This window comes from Ptychodera flava, chromosome 16 (assembly GCF_041260155.1).
Source record: "Ptychodera flava strain L36383 chromosome 16, AS_Pfla_20210202, whole genome shotgun sequence".
NCBI classification, from domain to species: domain Eukaryota; kingdom Metazoa; phylum Hemichordata; class Enteropneusta; family Ptychoderidae; genus Ptychodera; species Ptychodera flava.
The window spans coordinates 30335262-30353866 of NC_091943.1; the positions used below are offsets into that span (position 1 = coordinate 30335262).

An 18605-nucleotide genomic window follows, 5' to 3' on the forward strand; every position below is an offset into this window, starting at 1 on the left:
AAGGACTCGGTACGGACAAAAACTATAATCAAAGGTGCATTGAACGTTTTGCAGAAGTATTGCTATCCTTGTGGAAAAACTTTTTCTTACTAAACGACTCCAACATATTACACTGATGATCATAGGCCTACATGCGACAAGTTTTGTGTATAGTACGTTCTTATGCATGGCTACAGATGAGGTGATTACAAAACACATATTGACTGGCATGAGGGCAACAGCATACGTCCTTAACCCCTCGGGCCTGTGAGTCACCCCCAAAAACAGACTGTTTCCCTCGGCCTACTGCCTCGGGAAACAGTCTGTTTTTGGAGGTGACTCACAGTCCCTCGGGGTACAGACGTATGCTGTTGCCCTAATGGCCAGTCAATATGTGTATACTGTATTACAGTAAGTATAAGTGTAGTGTGTTTCCTCTGATACCATGATAACATGTGTACATTAGGGACTGGTCAATTTCTTCAGCCTGGGGGGGCCGGTAGATTCATGGGGGGTCACCCTGTTTTTGACTTTGGTGATAGGGGGGGTCACCATGTTTTTGAAATGACCAATAGGGGGGTCAGTGTGTTTTTGAATTTTGACACAGGCTCATCATTGCCTAAAATGCTAGTGTCAGCCACAAAATTCATCATTCAGTTGTATTTTTCGGCGCGCCCTTCGGGCGCGTACTTTAATAATCAGTCATATTTTTCAGCACGCCCAACTTTAACATATCAAGCATACATACATCAGAGATATCTGTATGTTCAATATTTTTCAGCGTGCTCTTCAAGCTCATTACTTTAATATATCATACATCTTTCAGCATGCCCTTCAGGTGCATGACTTTAATATACAAGGCATATATATCAGAGATATCAGGATGTTTCATATTTTTGGCGCGCCCTTCGGGCGCCATACTTTCAGAGATATCTTGATGTTTGCTAAGTGAAAGTGTACCATTATGAAATCTGCATTTCATATGAAAAGATGACAAATTCCTGATACTTTTCTGTTCTCTCTGTGAGAATTCAGTATGAGAAAGCAACATGCACAAATATTTCACAATATATATTTGATACAGTGACTTATTTTAGAGATAGAAAAATGACAAGATATCTTTCCTTCTCATTGATGCAATTATTTTCCTTTGTTTCATAGGTTTTCTGTAGAAAGATGCTTTTTTATAACAGTTAAAAAAGGCAGTTTTTGTCATTATTAGCTGTGCTTTTATGGTTTCAATGTTACACAAGAAAAGGTCCTCTCAGACACTGTACACATCAGATTTGGCTAAAAAAGCTCTCTATGGCTCCTCAGTAGATTAAATTGGATGGTTGGCAAGTCTTAACACCCATCAAAGTTTTTGATTCACTGCTTTTTCCTCTTTGATATTAATGATTGACATCCATTTCTGTACAACAGTTCAGGACATCTGGTTAAGCTGAGAAAGTGTGAAATACATTCACAGCTCATTCAAAATACAGCTCATTCAAAATGTACTGTATTTAAACTTTAAGATTGACACTTTGAAATTCCTATCTTACAACTGACATGTCAACAATTTCACTAAAACATAGAATGACTATTTAAAATATAAATATATGTAAAATGTAAAATATAATATATATATATATATATATTAAATATAATTTATGTCCATCTTTTGTTTTACCTTTGTCGCGCCCGGGGGGGGGGGGGGGGGGGGGGGGTGTCACCCTGTTTTAGAAATTTGGAATAGGGGGGGTCACCCTGTTTTCAAAATTTGGAATAGGGGGGGTCAGCCACTTTTTGACGTCGGCAAAAAATAATCCATCCCCCCCCACCCCGGCCGAAGAAACTGACCAGTACATTAACGTTTTACAGAAAGTAGGCTAAACTGAACCTCCTTTCAGCCTCCTCAACAAAAGATATCATGCTCATTTGCATAATTGTCCATCTGCTATTGGATACTTACAAAAACTTAACAAATATTTGAACATTTCTAAAGCTGTATATTGTGTATTTTATAGTCGGCAGATGGATAAAGTCATTGGGAAGCTTACCAGCCAACTTTGAAAAAAGGCCATGAGTGTGGGCAGGAAGTAGAATTTGGTTAGCCGTACAAATTTCATTAATTGGCTGCAGAAATTCAAAGTCAAGTGGCAGGCAGACGTAAACAGAAACTTTTGTAATGAGTGAGATGGCTTGCAGGGACTTTTCCTGGTTGCTGGACAGGAAGGGGAGAACAAGAGGACAGGAGGGAATATTTTCAGACCACTGAGGGAAAGCAGTTGGAAACAATTTTCATTTGAATACCTAAATCATAATTTTTTTCAAAATCTCTTGAAATAGCATACATGTAAAAGACCTGTGATTACAATTTCTCAAAATCATTTTATTGGCTGCCCCTGTTGAATGTTTTCATAAGATCTTGCTTGTAATAAATAGATAAGTCTAATTACTCAAGCATTTAGGGGACTCACTCTAATCTTCCTGTAAACAAGTCATCATTGATGACACAGTCCCCGCTTGTCCATTTTGTTATAATCTTTGGTGTCTAGGTAGCTGTAGTCTAGGTAGCTGTGGAATGACATTGATGCAACGGGTGCATCAGGCCTGTGACTTGCATAATAAAGTAATCTGAGGAACATTCAACAAGTCATCGTTAATGACACAGTCCCCACTTGTTAATGGGTGCTTTGATTACAGGTCCTCAGGATAGAGTCCTCTTCATTAGGTCTGTGATAAAAATACTTTTGAATAAATTCGCTTGATACATGTCTGAGTTGTAGTTCAGGACATGAAAAAATCGTAATAAAATGGCACATGGTGGCCATATTGGATTGAATCACAAAACACATCAATGTGCATATGTATGACATAGGTCAATGTCCTTGTACCAACTTTGATTAAAATTGGTTGAAATATGCCTGAGTTATGGCTTTGTACATGAAAAAATCATAACAAAATGGCCGCAGAGCAGCCATATTGGATCGTATCACAAAACAAATTACATGCATATGTATGACATTGGTCAATCTCCTTGTACCAATGTTGAATAAAATCGGTTGAGATATGCCTGAGTTATGGCTCTGTACATGAAAAGATCGTAACAAAATGGCCGCACGGCAGCCATATTGGATCGTATCACAAAACAAATTGATGTGCATAGCTATGACATTTGCCAATGTCCTTGTACCAACTTTGAATAAAATCTGTAGAAACAAGCCTGAGTAATGACTCTGTACATGAAAAAATCGTAATAAAATGGCCGTCTGGCAGCCATATTGGATCGTATCACAAAACAAATTGACGTGCATATGTATGCCATAGGTCAATGTCCTTGTACCAATTTTGAATAAAATCGGTTGAGATATGCCTGAGTTATGGCTCTGTACATGAAAAAATCGTGACAAAATGGCCGCACGGCGGCCATATTGGATCGTATCACAAAAAGAATTGACATGCATATCTATGACATTGGTCAATGTCCTTGTACCAACTTTGAATAAAATCAGTTGAAACATGCCTGAATTATGGCTCTGTACATGAAAAAATCGTAATAAAATGGCCGCCTGGCAGCCATATTGGATCGTACCGCAAAACAAATCAACGTGCATCTGTATGACATATGAAGTAATCCTTGTACCAAGTTTGAATGAAATCGCTTCAGGCATCTCTGAGATATCTGCGTGAACGGACGGACGGACGCACAGACGGACGCACGCACGCACGCACACACGCACGGACATGACCAAACCTATAAGTCCCCCCGGACGGTGTCCGTGGGGACTAATAAATGACTCATCTCTGCCGGTAATGACCACTCAAGGAACTTTTGATTACATCACACATAACGATGCCCTTACTGCCTCCAGTGTCATGATAGCACATACTATACACATGGTTTGGTGGAATTTTCGAAATGGTATGGGATCGGGTATGTTGTTGTAATCAGCCATTTCGGATCATATAATGAAACAAATTAATGTGCACAAGAATGCAGCCATAGTTTTTTATCTTCGTATCACGTTTGAACAAAATCAGTCCATCGAGGGACAGTGACCTATGTTTATGTTTCAAAGACATAAAAAAATCACACCAAAATTTAAATCAAATGGCTGACTCTATTGACCATATGGATCATAACACAAAATTAGTAAACATGCATATGTATGCCATAGTACTTTATCTTTGTACCAAGTCTCAACAACATTGGTTAAAGAATATCTGCATATGATTAAGCCTCAAAGACATGAAAAAATCCAAAAATGACCATCTGACAGCGATATTGGAAAAAAATGACAGTCTGGCAGCCATATTGGAACATGTCACGAAGTAAATTGACATGTATATGTAGCATGCCATAGTGCTTGACCTTTGTGCCAAGTTTGGACAAAATGGGTGTAATGACCTTTGAATAACGATTCAAAGACGTGCAAAATTCCAACAAAATGGCAGTTCTGCAGCCATATTGGATCCTATCGCAAGCTTAATTGATACATGCATATATATGCCATAGTGCTTTGCCTTTGTGCCAAGTTTGAACCAAATAGGTTCAAGGATGTTTGAGTTATGGTTCAAAGACATGAAAAAATCGCAAAAAATGGCCGCCTGTTGGCCATATTGGATCATATCACGAAATAAATTGGTGTTCATATGAAGGGCATAATGTTTTGCTTTTGTGCCAAATTTGAACAGAATCGGTTCAAGGATGTCTGAGTTATGGTTCAAAGACATGAAAAATCACAACAAAATGGCCGCCTCACGCCCATATTGGATCGTATCGCAATATAATTCGACATGCATATGTAGGCCATAGTGTTATGCCTTTGTGTCAAGTTTGAACAGAATCGGTTCAAGGATCTTTGAGTTATGGTTCAAAGACACGAAAAATCGCAAACAAAATGGCCGCCTCATGGCCATATTGGATTGTATCACAGAATAATTTGACATGCATATGTAGGCCATAGTGTTATACCTTTGTGGCAAGTTTGAACAGAATCTGTTCAAGGATGTCTGAGTTATGGTCCAAAGACATGAAAAATCGCAACAAAATGGCCGCCACGCGCCCATATTGAAACATATTGCGAAATAATTTGACATGGATATGAAAGCCATAGTGTTAAGCCTTTGTGCCAAGTTGGGGCAGAATGTGCTCAAGGATGTCTGATTGGTCCAAAGACATGAAAAATCGCAACAAAATGGCCGCCACGCACCCATACTGAAACATATCGCAAAATAATTTGACATGGATATGAAAGCCATAGTGTTATGCCTTTGTGCCAAGTTTGGGCAGAATGTGCTCAAGGATGTCTGAGTTATGGTCCAAAGACATGAAAAATCGCAATAAAATGGCCGTCTCGCGCCCATATTGGATCGTATCACAAATAAATTGACGTGCATCTATAGGTCATAGTGCTATGCCTTTGTGCCAAGTTTGAACAAATTAGTTACGCAGTGTCTGAGAAACTGTTGATGACGGACGGACGGACGGACACACGGACGGGACCCAATCTATAAGTCCCCGCCGGACTTCGTCCGCGGGGACTATTACAAACATTTATCTACATTAACATATTGCCAAACAGACAATCCCAATCTGTCAGCTTCAGTCTGACTCACCATTTTACCTCAGTACTATGGCAATTAAACCTGATGAGACTCCCTGATTAGAAGATACTGCGAATATCGAACCAAAAACAGTCTGCCTGTAGTTACCACAAAATAATTAAAATGCACTGCAACAACACTCTGATATCAAGGGAATCCCTGCAGCTGATGAACAAGTTAAATACACATTCCTCCTATTAAAATGAAAGGAAATTAAATGCCTGTTTGTGTAACTGCTTGGCAAAGACATAAAGTTTAATGTTTTTACCTTGAATATTTTTCAAGAACCTCTACGCAGTTTGATACGATATATGGTACAGAATTAATAGCACCAAACTGCAAAGAAGTTCTACTAGACAACCTGAATATTGGAAGTTGATAACAATTTACAGTTTGAGTTGAATAACAGTCGATAAATATTTACAATGTGTTGTATCAGCTTTGAACCATGTATGCCTCTTTCTTCTGCCATATGGCAGCACATTCTAATTTTTCTTATTTCAATCCAAATTTAAATTGATCTGTGCATGTACATATCTCTTGACTATTTCCCAAATAAACACTCTAAACCAATATTCCTGTTTCAAAGGATATTTCAGAATTGAAATAAACAGTCTAATATGATTCAATATGTGATTATTGTGTGCTACTACACAAGAACACTGCAACATGTACAAGAGTTGTAGGCAGTGTACTCTTGCATGACAAGAATACTTTGCTTGAGAATTGAGTATTGAAAATTTATTAACTGTAAGTGACGTCCAGCTTTAATTATAAATTCACAGTCTCTGTGTAAAACAATTTATGGGATACTTTCTCTGCTTCTCATTTTTATCCTCTTTCCCAACAAAGCTTTGCAGATTTTACACCATCTATAGACTGACTGAAGTTGAAACACTTGGACGAAGTATTGGATATACAATATGGTTGCATGTATCATGATCACCTTAAAGGTGAGGGTGTTAATTTTCTCACCTTACCAACAGGTCAAGAGGTCACCTCCAAAAATAGGCACGACTGTTTCTATGCTTGACATGGCACACGTTTCAAAATACGGCTGTCTGCAGATGTACGACTTGTTCATTTTCATGACTTGCAATGCAAGAAATATTGACCTTCCATAAATAGTGAGACAGGAATGTAAAGGTATATGGGAAAGAAAACAAACAGATTATTTCAGGTAATGCAAAATGTTGTGATGATCATGTTGTCGCTGTGCCAATTTTGTAGAGACGTTCTTTATAAACATGCATTCAGACACCATAGTAGAGTTCAAAACAGACGTTCCTCAAACAGCTGTATTCATTGTACAAGACACCGCAACACAAATTTCGCATGACTTTTCAGTCACAGAGGGGGAAATTCAAAACAACATGTTTTCTAACATGCAATGCCCTATGCTGGCTTAATACTAGCTAGCTAGTCATTAACATAGTACCAGCACTTTTTATGCAAACAAGAAAATTGATTGACAGGCAACTGACCAATCACAGTGACTCTATTTTTATACCTTTCTCACTTTTGACCTGCAGTCATAGTGCAGACATGAACATGCCTTGAGGGCACTACCACACATTGTCCTAACATTTCCTCAGTGTATACTAATGATGTTTAAGCCCACCCACCTTTGGCAACATGCATCTAGTCTACAAAAGAAATATTAGAGCAGTCTTAAAACATTTCATAGTCACCAAGTTGATGTTGAATCAATCACTGTCAAGCCTGAGTCCCTCTGGCACTGAAATATTTGTACCTGTTGAAACAAATACTGTACTATACAGAGAGTTCTATTATTGAAGAGATCTAATATGCTACGAATAAGTAACTTTTAAAGCAGCATGGTACCTGCCATGGAGTTATCTCTATATATACATGTATGAAATTCAAAGAAACAGAATTGACTGAGAGTAGAATTTAATTCTATACAAAACTTAAGTTAACATGCTCATATTTCATTATTGATTTATAGGGGTTTCCGTTATTGATTTTCTTCAGTCTCTAGTGTCTTCGAATTCAATGTACTAGTATTGATACCTGAATTGACAGTGCAATCAACTGCAAGCAGATACAATCCTCTCTCTCTCTCTCTCTCTCTCTCTCTCTCTCTCTCTCTCTCTCTCTCCCTCCCTCCTGCATTCTGATGTCTGTGCTCGTAGCCTCTCTCTCTCTCTCTCTCTCTCTCTCTCTCTCTCTCTCTCTCCTGCATTCTGATGTCTGTGCTCGTAGCCTCTCTCTCTCTCTCTCTCTCTCTCTCTCTCTCTCTCCTGCATTGTGATGTCTGTGCTCGTAGCCTGAGTTTTGTCAAGCCTCTCCCTACTGTACCCAGACAATGCAATTCTTTTCGCAAACCATACTAATAAGGTGCTTATAAGAATATTGTACCAAGATGCTTGAAATGGCGACACTGATGACTCACAAGATTCATTATCTTGTAAATAATTATAGATCAGTCCGAATTTTATCTCTTTTGTTTCTAAGAAGCTGACCCCAAGTTCAAACCAGTTGTTTGGAACGGATGGAAAGTGAATTTAAATCACTCTTACTGGATGCGACTTTCTGCAGTAATCGCTTGCACTGAGGAAATTACAGAGCCCTTCAATTTCCAATTTACACTTTCAATTAAATGCTAACACCGATTCACTACACGCATGTGAAGTGACATGGAACATCGAGGGCCATCAACACTTCCTGCAGAGAAGAGATATTGCATTACTTCTGAATTGCAACAAATTTGTGCCGCAGTTTGAAATGAATTATGCAAAACTTTTCATCAATACAGATTGATGGTCAATTCTTGAAGTTACGGAAAAGCTTTCATTACAACACAGCAGCTGTATCCAGCATAGCATGATAATGTTATAATGATTACAAATATCCATTTCTGCCAAAGACAGATTTCATTACTTTCAAATTGATGAAAGCACCTCACAGTTTTGTGCCAGTTTGAGACGAATTATACAAAACTTCAAATGAATAATTCGAATACAGATAAATTGTTAATTTTGTAAGTTTAAGGAAAAGCTTTCATTATAAGACACAGCCTGTATCCAGCAAGGCATGGTAATGTTCCATAGATTACTGATAATATCACAGATTAGGGTCAGAAAATGGAATTCATGTGTAATGATTTTACATTTATGATCAATTAGATGATTAACTGCACTCGTTCCTCACAGCTTGGAAACACAGAGCGTTACCAATTTACATAACAATACAGGATTTGCATACTCTTTTGTTGTGAAATGTATTCTTTTGTATGGTTTTTATCGTATGAATCATAGACAGTCAAGAATGACTGTCATGTATGAATAGATTGTTCAACACACAGAGTGATGGCACACCACTCAAAGTCCCCTTGAGGAGAACCCTGAGCTAATAAATCAAACATTGAATTATCAACAAAGGGGCTGTAGGGCGAAAGGAAAATTGAAATTATCATGAATTCTAGTGCAGGAAATATTCATGAAGAATAACGACCACTTATTTTACGGAAGGTAACTTTGAAAAGTTGCCTGCCTGAGCCGTAAGAGGCCATGGATACAATTATATAAAACATGTGCATGGCAAACAACTTCCACATTTACGAGGAGAGGGGATTTGACTGTACAGGTATTTAGATTATCTTGCGTAAAAATCGCACAATGTGTTTTTATATCACAACATCTCTATCGCTACAGGTTTTTATGTATCCCAAAATATTGCTGTTCGGTGTGTACCAGGCCAGGCACCGGCGCTACACCTTTCCTTTGACATATAAAATGTGGTTCAGTGCACGTGTAAAATAATCATTAAGGATACAGTGTTTTAATTCATTCTATTGTTGCATCATTGTCGAGTTACTTAGTGCCATACAAGGTTGATTGATTTTAAAGTGGGTATACCAGGGGTGACGTAATCACTGATTGTATTGTAGGTAATGCTTCATGTAGCTGATACAGAACGAGTCTCAGGCTTGGTTAGATTTCTGCACTACCAAACTTTTGTTTACGAGGGGGGACGAGGTTGATGCCAAACACAATTATAGTTGCATTTACAGTGCGCATGCTTTATATAAATTATCCACAGCCCCTGAGCAGTACCTGCCTTGATAATTACGTCTCAAACGCATGCCTTATACCGTATATCTTGCCTATTATCTCAGCAAACCATACATAAGCAATTATTTCCACCAAACCTTCAACTTGCCGGGCCAAAAGTTTACCTGCACTGTAGAGGTCGTAAGGTTTGTCTGTCATGATATCGGACACATATTTTCTTAGGAAATATATTTTGAAACAACTGAAATTTCTGTGGGTTCAGACTTGGAGTTATAAGAATTATTGTTGTGTACAGCAATTGCTTGAAAGGAAGAGAAAGATTAATTAACTTTGGCTAACCGATCTAGGACAAATATTTATCAATCTCAACTTCAAGTTTATGTAATTCTTTGACTCTGTGTGGTCAAGCAAACCTATTATTAAAATAACAATGGTATTTTAAAGCCTGGTGCTGAATTGAGATGTATAAAAAAAATACCATCATTATGAATTCATTTCAGTTGTTACTATGGTAATACAGTCAAAATATTACATTTATTTTAAGATATGTCTCTATATGGATATCACATGCCCCATGGGATTCAATGGTAACTTGTTAATGAAATAGCAGGCCACATGGTCATTATTTTGACAACTTTGGATTTAAAAATGATCAAATTATGTTTTATGAAGGAAATCCAGGTTTTAGAAAATTATGCGTAAAAAATCAATAAACCACATAACAGTGATATCAATGCGCCATCTGATGATGTAAAATCATTTAATTTTTTATCATAGAAATAAAGTATATTTTTACTTGCCAATATACAAAAAAATCAGCGTCAATGACACTGTAGCTCCCATCGTGGACTATTTAGTGTTTGTTCTCTGGTCAGATATTTGAACATGTGTGAAAGGGATAAAGTGCATGAAGTGAAAATACTTAAATGAAATGTACTGGAGACAGTGAAATATGTTTAATGTAATTATTCAGAATATAAAATGGAAAAAATACAGAATTAGCTATATTGAATACTGTGATACAACCATTAACTCAACAAGTCATTTACAATGACATAGTCCCCACTTGTAATAGGAGTATTAGTCTTGATGGGGCAGGAAAATGTGGTCATTAAGAAGTAGATCACTGGAGTGTATATGTTGAGATCTATGGGCACATAGGTCTATGTCGTTGTTCCCAATTTGAAACACATGAGGCATGTCTAAGTTATGGTTCTAAATCGGGAGAAAAGATCAGACCTCTAGCAGTATTGGCAAGCCAAGAAATACATACGCGCATTATAAATGAGGTAGAAGATGTGACATCTTAAGGTCTAATATCCTATCAAAATTGGAGGGTATACAACTTGTGGTTACTGAAATATGCATATATATGTATAATCAAGGTCAAAGGTCATCGAGGTCACATGACATTTTGAAAAAAAAAATTATATTGCTAATTAATCCCTATATACCAAAAAATCAGATCTCTAGCTCTATTCGCTTGCCCAGAATTAGATGTGTACATAATTAATGAGGTAAAGCGTGTGTTGTCATAAGGTCTCCCATCCTACTAAATACAAAGGACATAGCACTTGTGGTTACTTATTTATTGACATAAACATATATTTTAGGTAAAAGGTCATCGAGGTCACATGACATTTGGTCAAAAAATTTCTCTCCTATAGTTATCCCTATATACCAAAAATCAGACATCCAGCTCTATTGGCTCGCTCAGAATGACATATGCGCATAATTATTGAGGTACAGTATGTGGCGTCATAAGGTGTCCCATCATACCATACATGAAGGGTGTAGCACTTGTGGTTACTGAGTAATGGACAAATATGTATATTTGAGGTCAAAGGTCACCAAGGTCACGTGACATTTTGTCAAAAAAATTGTTTTGCTAAGTTATCCCTATATACCAAAAATCAGACCTCTAGCTCTATTGGCTCGCTCAAAATTAGATATGCGCATAATTCATGAGGTACAATATGTGGCGTCATAAGGTGTCCCATCATACCATACATGAAGGGTGTAGCACTTGTGGTTACTGAGTTATGGACAAATATGTATATTTGAGGTCAAAGGTCACCCAGGGCACGTGACATTTTGTCAAAAAAATTGTATTGCCAAGTTATCCCTATATACCAAAAATCAGACCTCTATCTCTATTTACAGGGAAAGACACTAAGGGTTGTCCGATTGCCCGGGGCAAGTGAAAGTCGCGTTCGGACAAGTGAACCTCCGATGCCACTTGCCCGACGGGACAAGTGCAAAAATATTACCTAGAAATCGAATTCACGAGAGCGATTTTCTGGTGAGGGAACATGGACTTAAACAACAAAAAATAATCATATTATGTCATTGTGAACATTTCCATAAGATTTTTCATAAAATTGCATGAAGAGTTGACGAAAAGAATCATATAATCGCTGTCAATAAAATCCAGTTCAAACAATACACCGGTACCGGTAAATTACCGTACGCTGATTTTGCATATGAAAAAGCTGTTCAGCTGGTGGAACGTACGTTCACCAAAGTTCATTGCATTGACTGTGAAGTTACAATGTCTCACAATATGTCGATACGGTAAAAAAAGAAACACACAGTGGTTTTTGTGCTTTGTATGAACGTTTATAATAATGTAAAAATAAAGTCCAGTGGTTAAAAATCACCACATACAATTGGACTTTTACTAAAACGTACTCTTCAATGTTAACTTGTTGAGGGACAGCGAGTGGCAAAGTCAGTGGCAAGACCGCATGCAATGAAGTCATGAGCAATATTTGGTGTCAACGGGTCAAGTCTTTGAATTTTCAACAAACACTGACTTAATTTTCAGGTCAATAAGCCAAAAGTTACTTGTCCGTGGCGACCAACCTCTCTGTTTGTGAATTTTCCCATTCTAAAATGACTGTCAAGAAGCAATTGGAGCGAGTTTGACATCGAGAAATTCAGCTTTTACACACATTGAAAAACACCGACGCCTTAGGTTGTTGATTTTAATTCTATTTAGTCTGCACATGACGATGCTGAAGTTATTTTCGTATTCGTTTTCGTATTCGTTTTCGTATTCGTATTCGTATTCGTATTGGAGTCACTGACAGAAATTGTTATTTTTAGTCCAGGTTTCAGGTATGAAACATGCAATATACGATATTTACTGAGGTTTAAATATTGTGATAATTTGTTTCGTAATTCATCTGCCAAATTTGGTTAAATTTACATTAATTTGCATTTGTAGATTTTAAAGAATTTTGTTCACTTCATTTTATTTGAAAAAAAATACTTAAAATCGGTTGGGATCTGGTAAGGCAGCATCTTCGCTAGCCAATGTCTCTTGACCGGGCAGCTGGATGCACCCCGAAATCAGGTGGTCAGTGCCAAGTAATGGGACTCGTGAGAGCGGATGCAAAGGAGCTGCCCTGGACTGTACCATTGTTTTGCGGGGAGGGCAGATTTTTGTGAGGCGCTGCAAAACGGGTGACTGTTGAAAGCTATGATGAACGGGGGACTTGTCTAGGACAACCATCTGAATAAAAAATGTGAAAATTGTTATATCCGGTCATCCTTTTGGACTCACTTTAGAATGATCATATCCATTTACAATTTGTATTTCAAGTATTTTACTTGATTTTGATATGGCTCTACGTAAACCTGAAATAAATTATAATAACAATACAATACAATACTTTACAAAACTCAGGGATTGCGGTAAGGCAAAAATTACAAAATTGCAAGTTACGACTAAGTTGTACGTGCTGCTACAGGGGAGAAAGTATTAACATAAATCAATGACAATAGGTAGTTTATCTTTCAGAGTAAAGATGTGAGCAATATTATACATAAAACCGGACCGACCGATAATTCATGTATTACATTCAATCAGGGCTCAAAGTAGCGACCATTTTCAGTCGCATAGGCGACCAATTTTATGAGATTGCGACTGAATTTTTTTCAAGACATTTATCCATACCGTATACGTGATCAAATACAACATATATTCGCTCAGTGTTCACGGAGCATTGTCCTGAAAGGCCACGACCCCAAAATACGCATTGAATAAAAGCATAGCCGTTGAGCGGAGTTACTCAAGGTTTGAGCGCGTTCTCTCCTCTGCACAGCGCTGCCAATGTGTCTGCTGATGTTATCTTGAATGATCTGTCAAAATATCCCATGAATTTAATGATAAATTTTACTACAATCCAATCAAGTATCAGAAGCAGTTTTAGTGCTGTCACATCATTTCAAATGAACCAATCATAATCCCAGCATAAAATGTCATCAAAATATAGCTGACAAGGGAAAACAAGCAACCAGTAACTGCAACATGTTTCATGCGTTCACGTGCGTAATGAATATTTGCGTTAGTGGCATGTGACCGGCTAGACCATTTCCGGAAATCGTCATTTGGAAAGCAGATCAAAGCATCGGTTTCATCAAGCTTGGACTGGATTATCCTGTTTCATAAAGGTTTTTGTTTTCAGCTAGATCTAAATAGCAAGCAACTTTGTTGAAATATCATGGCAAATCTGCCGGGTAGCGACTGCAATTATGTAGAACCGTGGAGGTAGTAGAGAACAGACCATGGATGGGACTGTGGCGATGACCTCAATGACCCGAGCGAGTTCGATATACGCCACAAGTACCGCTGCGATATCACAGCTAGGATTAAATGCGCATATGCGTTTGAGTTTTGTTCTCTTGCCTACAAATATCTATCGAAAGTTGATAGTTGCTGCATTTCTATTCAGAGTTTTTGTTGAAAAAAGTAGCTATCTACGGCTAGCGGCTTAATTGGTCCCCCAAACTAGTACTGCTGAAAGTTTTTGGAGTGACCTGCAGAACGGAGTTGTAGAGCGGGGCAAACTGCGTAACACTGAAACTGGATCGCACAGTAACAAATGACGGAAACCGATCGAGCCAGTTGCGACAGCTACTAGACTAGCTGAAGTCTATTTATCATAGAATACAGGTATTTCTCGATATTTCGCGATACAAATTAATTTCCATGCATTCTGGTGTATCTTATCATAACGCAAGTCGATCAACATGTTCTGGCAATGACAGTTGACGCAAACGCAAGGAAAGAAAAGAGATGGCCGTACTGAAATAAAGACTCTGACAACAGCTCACACATCAATTTAATCTTTATTAGGGAAACAAATGTACCGATCGGGACATAGGCCTATGATACCATTTTATTCATCTCGTTTTCTTTTATGACGCTTTCCCACATCATATGAGATGATATTTTCTTTGCGACAGCAGTCTAAATATAGCATGTCATCGACTTAGGGCATGCGATAACGTTGAGCCCTGCATTCATGTCGTTATGACGATCACTTTCTCAGAGATATCAGTTTAAAACAAGAAAATTACCTTTTAAGTTTACAACTCGTCAAATTGGGCGGGTCAGCTAAATTTCCATTATCGATACTAATGATGTCAACAGAATGTTTAAGTTGGTTGTTGTGATAAAGTTAATACGAATACGAATACGAATACGAAAATGATGTTTGTTTAAAAAATCTTTCCTCCAAAGACTACTACTGGCCCACAGGCGCTAATAGCTTGGTAGTCTGCTAAATAGATCGATTTTCGGCTCGATCTATCGATCCCGTGGTCAGTATGCCCGCCACTGTAACCTAGTGTGTATTTTGGTTACAATGGCGCGCATATCGACTACGGGATCGATAGATCGAACCGAAAATCGATCTATTCAACAGACTACCCAGCTAAGGAGTGCCTGTGTACTGGCCGTTTGTTTTTAAAATCTCTCCTCTAATTATAGCAACGATATCTTTCAATCTAGGGCCTAAAAAGATTGGATCTTTTTCAACTTACATTCTCAAATATTGAAGTATCGATATATTGTCATATAAAAAGCACTTTAAGTTCTGTAAAGACAGAACTTTTATATAATACGTACGAAATTTGGACTAAAAATAAAAAATTTTGTCAGTGACTCCAATACGAATACGAATACGAATACGAAAACGAATACGAAAACGAATACGAAAATAACTTCAGCATCGTCTGCACATGAGCAATAATAAGACCACCTAGGTTATTAGAAAAACATAGGATACTGGTATAGTGCAATGGCAATTCAAACTTTATAGGGCTGGTGTATGATATAAGCGCAGTAAAAACATGACAAAGAAGTACATTATTTTTCAGAAGCTTCAAAACATTCCTTTACAGCTACAGATTTTTTCTTTCTGTATAGATAAGTTAAAACTTTTAAAAGCAAAATGACCTTGAAGGTACAATTGAAATGGCTGTTATTATTTTTACATTAAGCCCCAAGAAAGTAAACATACAAACATATGAACTGTTAGAATTTTTTCTATGAATATGAAAGCCCCACTAGCTGTAAATCTTGAAATTTGTTGACCTAAAAAGGCTTCCTATTTTCTCTGGTTTTCTTTAAATTCTACCCATTTACAGGATATAGTCTTTTACTGCTTTACAAAACATTCTTTAGTGAAAAATTGGACAAGTAAATTTACATTTTAACCATTATTATGATTTCCCACCATACTAAAAAGAAAACAAAGCATGTCCCAGTTGAAAACATTCAACACTATGCATTACATTGGACTATGCTGTTTCTGTGAATATTCAAATGCATATATGCACGGTGTACACTGGCTTTGCTATATTTGCATTGGGTGCCATTTTACGTTTGGGCACATATTTATTATTTTTCTTGTTCAAAATTGCACATGCAGTCTCACTGGGCAGTTAACAATACTTGTATTCCAACCCCTCAAAGAGCAAATTCCCAAAAACTTGTTTTAGTTCAGAAGTAAAATCACATAAAGAATGCTAAAAGATACAGGTGATGGGGCTTTAGTAATTAATGGATTATAAATGAGCCATCCAGCACTCTTAGATAGAAGTGTGAGGAGAACCCTATGAGAATGTCTGACATTTTCTCATGATAACATGATAATTTTCAAAATAAAGTGCGTGAAATGAAAAACCAATGTTTTAGCTTTTTTCAAACACGTAAATTATACTGGGCAAGTGGTTTTCCAATTCGGGCAAGTGAACTGAACCCCCCACTTGCCCGAAGGGCAAGTGGATAAAAAAATAAGTGTCTTTCCCTGATATGGCTCGCTCAAAATTAGATATGTGCATAATTAATGAGGTACAATATGTGGCGTCATAAGGTGTCCCATCATACCATACATGAAGGCTGTAGCACTTGTGGTTACTGAGTTGTGGACAAATATGTATATTTGAGGTCAAAGGTCACCGAGGTCACGTGACATTTTGTCAAAAAAATTGTTTTGCTAAGTTATCCCTATATACCAAAAATCAGACCTCTAGCTCTATTGGCTCGCTCAAAATTAGATATGCGCATAATTAATGAGGTACAATATGTGGCGTCATAAGCTGTCCCATCATACCATACATGAAGGGTGTAGCACTTGTGGTTACTGAGTTATGGACAAATACGTATATTTGAGGTCAAAGGTCACCAAGGTCACGTGACATTTTGTCAAAAAATTGTATTGCTAAGTTATCCCTATATACCAAAAATCAGACCTCTAGCTCTATTGGCTCCTCAAAATTAGATATGTGCATAATTAATGAGGTACAATATGTGGCGTCATAAGCTGTCCCATCATACCATACATGAAGGCTGTAGCACTTGTGGTTACTGAGTTGTGGACAAATATGTATATTTGAGGTCAAAGGTCAATGAGGTCACGTGACATTTTGTAAAAAAATTGTATTGCTAAGTTATCCCTATATATCAAAAATCAGACCTCTAGCTCTATTGGCTCACTCAAAATTAGATTTGTGCATAATTAATGAGGTACAATATATGGCGTCATAAGCTGTCCCATCATACCATATATGAAGTATGGTAGCACTTGTGGTTACTGAGTTATGGACAAATATGTATATTTGAGGTCAAAGGTCATCAAGGTCACATGACATTTTGTCAAAATATCCGAGATATCTGCGTGAACGGATGGACTCACGGATGGACGAACAGACGGACATGACCCAATCTATAAGCTCACTGGACTTCATCCGTGGGACTAAAAATTGTGTCACTGCATCCTTTTTGCAATATGAATACGATGAGAAACTAAATTTTTATTTTTCGTGGCCTTATACATGGGAGTCTATGGAGATCTGCCTTATACATGGGAGTCTATGGACGTGTAAACTAAAATATGCAAATTTCACCACGATTTGCCCAAATTTGGGAAAGGTCACTCCTATGCACTTCCATACCAAGTTTCAAATCAATCGGACTTGTGGTTTCAGAGCAGGAGATTTTTTGACCAAAATGGGAGAAAATTACAAAAAAATTCATGAAAAATAGCAAGTCCAAGATACTGACCCAAGATGTGCACAATCATTTCATGTCAGCCCAAAGTACTTACATGCTAATTTTTCATGTAATCTGCTCAGTGGTTATTGAGTTTTTTCAATTTTGACTGTTTTTACATTTTTTCACTTAATTTGCATATTTTTGGCAATGACAACTTCATTTGAACAAAATCTCATCTACAGCCCATCATCCATATACACATCAAATATCAAGATGAAATGTACAGCGGTTTTGGAGTTTTTGATGTTGACGGACAGACATACAGACATACAGACATACATACAGACATTTCCCTAGCCTATAAGAATAGCTTCCATTGCCATATATACATATGGCTATGGGAGCTAAAAATCAGTGAAAACTACATATAGGCAAGGTATGCAATAAAATTATTATAGCTCAAACAAGGGACTACCGGTATGAGGAGGAGGGGATTTGACCATTTGCCCTCCTGATGTCAGGAAAATGGTCACCTGCCCAAAGGTACTTAGTCCTTTGTTTAGGCTATAATATTCTTATTCTATATGTCCCTATATGTACACTGAACTCATGACATGTATGTATACAGTGCTGTTCAGACAAGCTGACAGTTAATGGTTCGTTTGATTTTGTGATTTTTCTGAGTGTTACTACACAGGCGCAACTAGATT

At 37.5% G+C, this 18605-nt stretch overlaps 1 protein-coding gene across 1 annotated transcript in view; it reads right to left on the minus strand.

Annotated features, from left to right (window-relative positions):
- Positions 1-18605, minus strand: part of LOC139114538 (band 7 protein AGAP004871-like) — a 114092-nt gene that overhangs the window by 90161 nt on the left and 5326 nt on the right. The window lies entirely within an intron of this gene.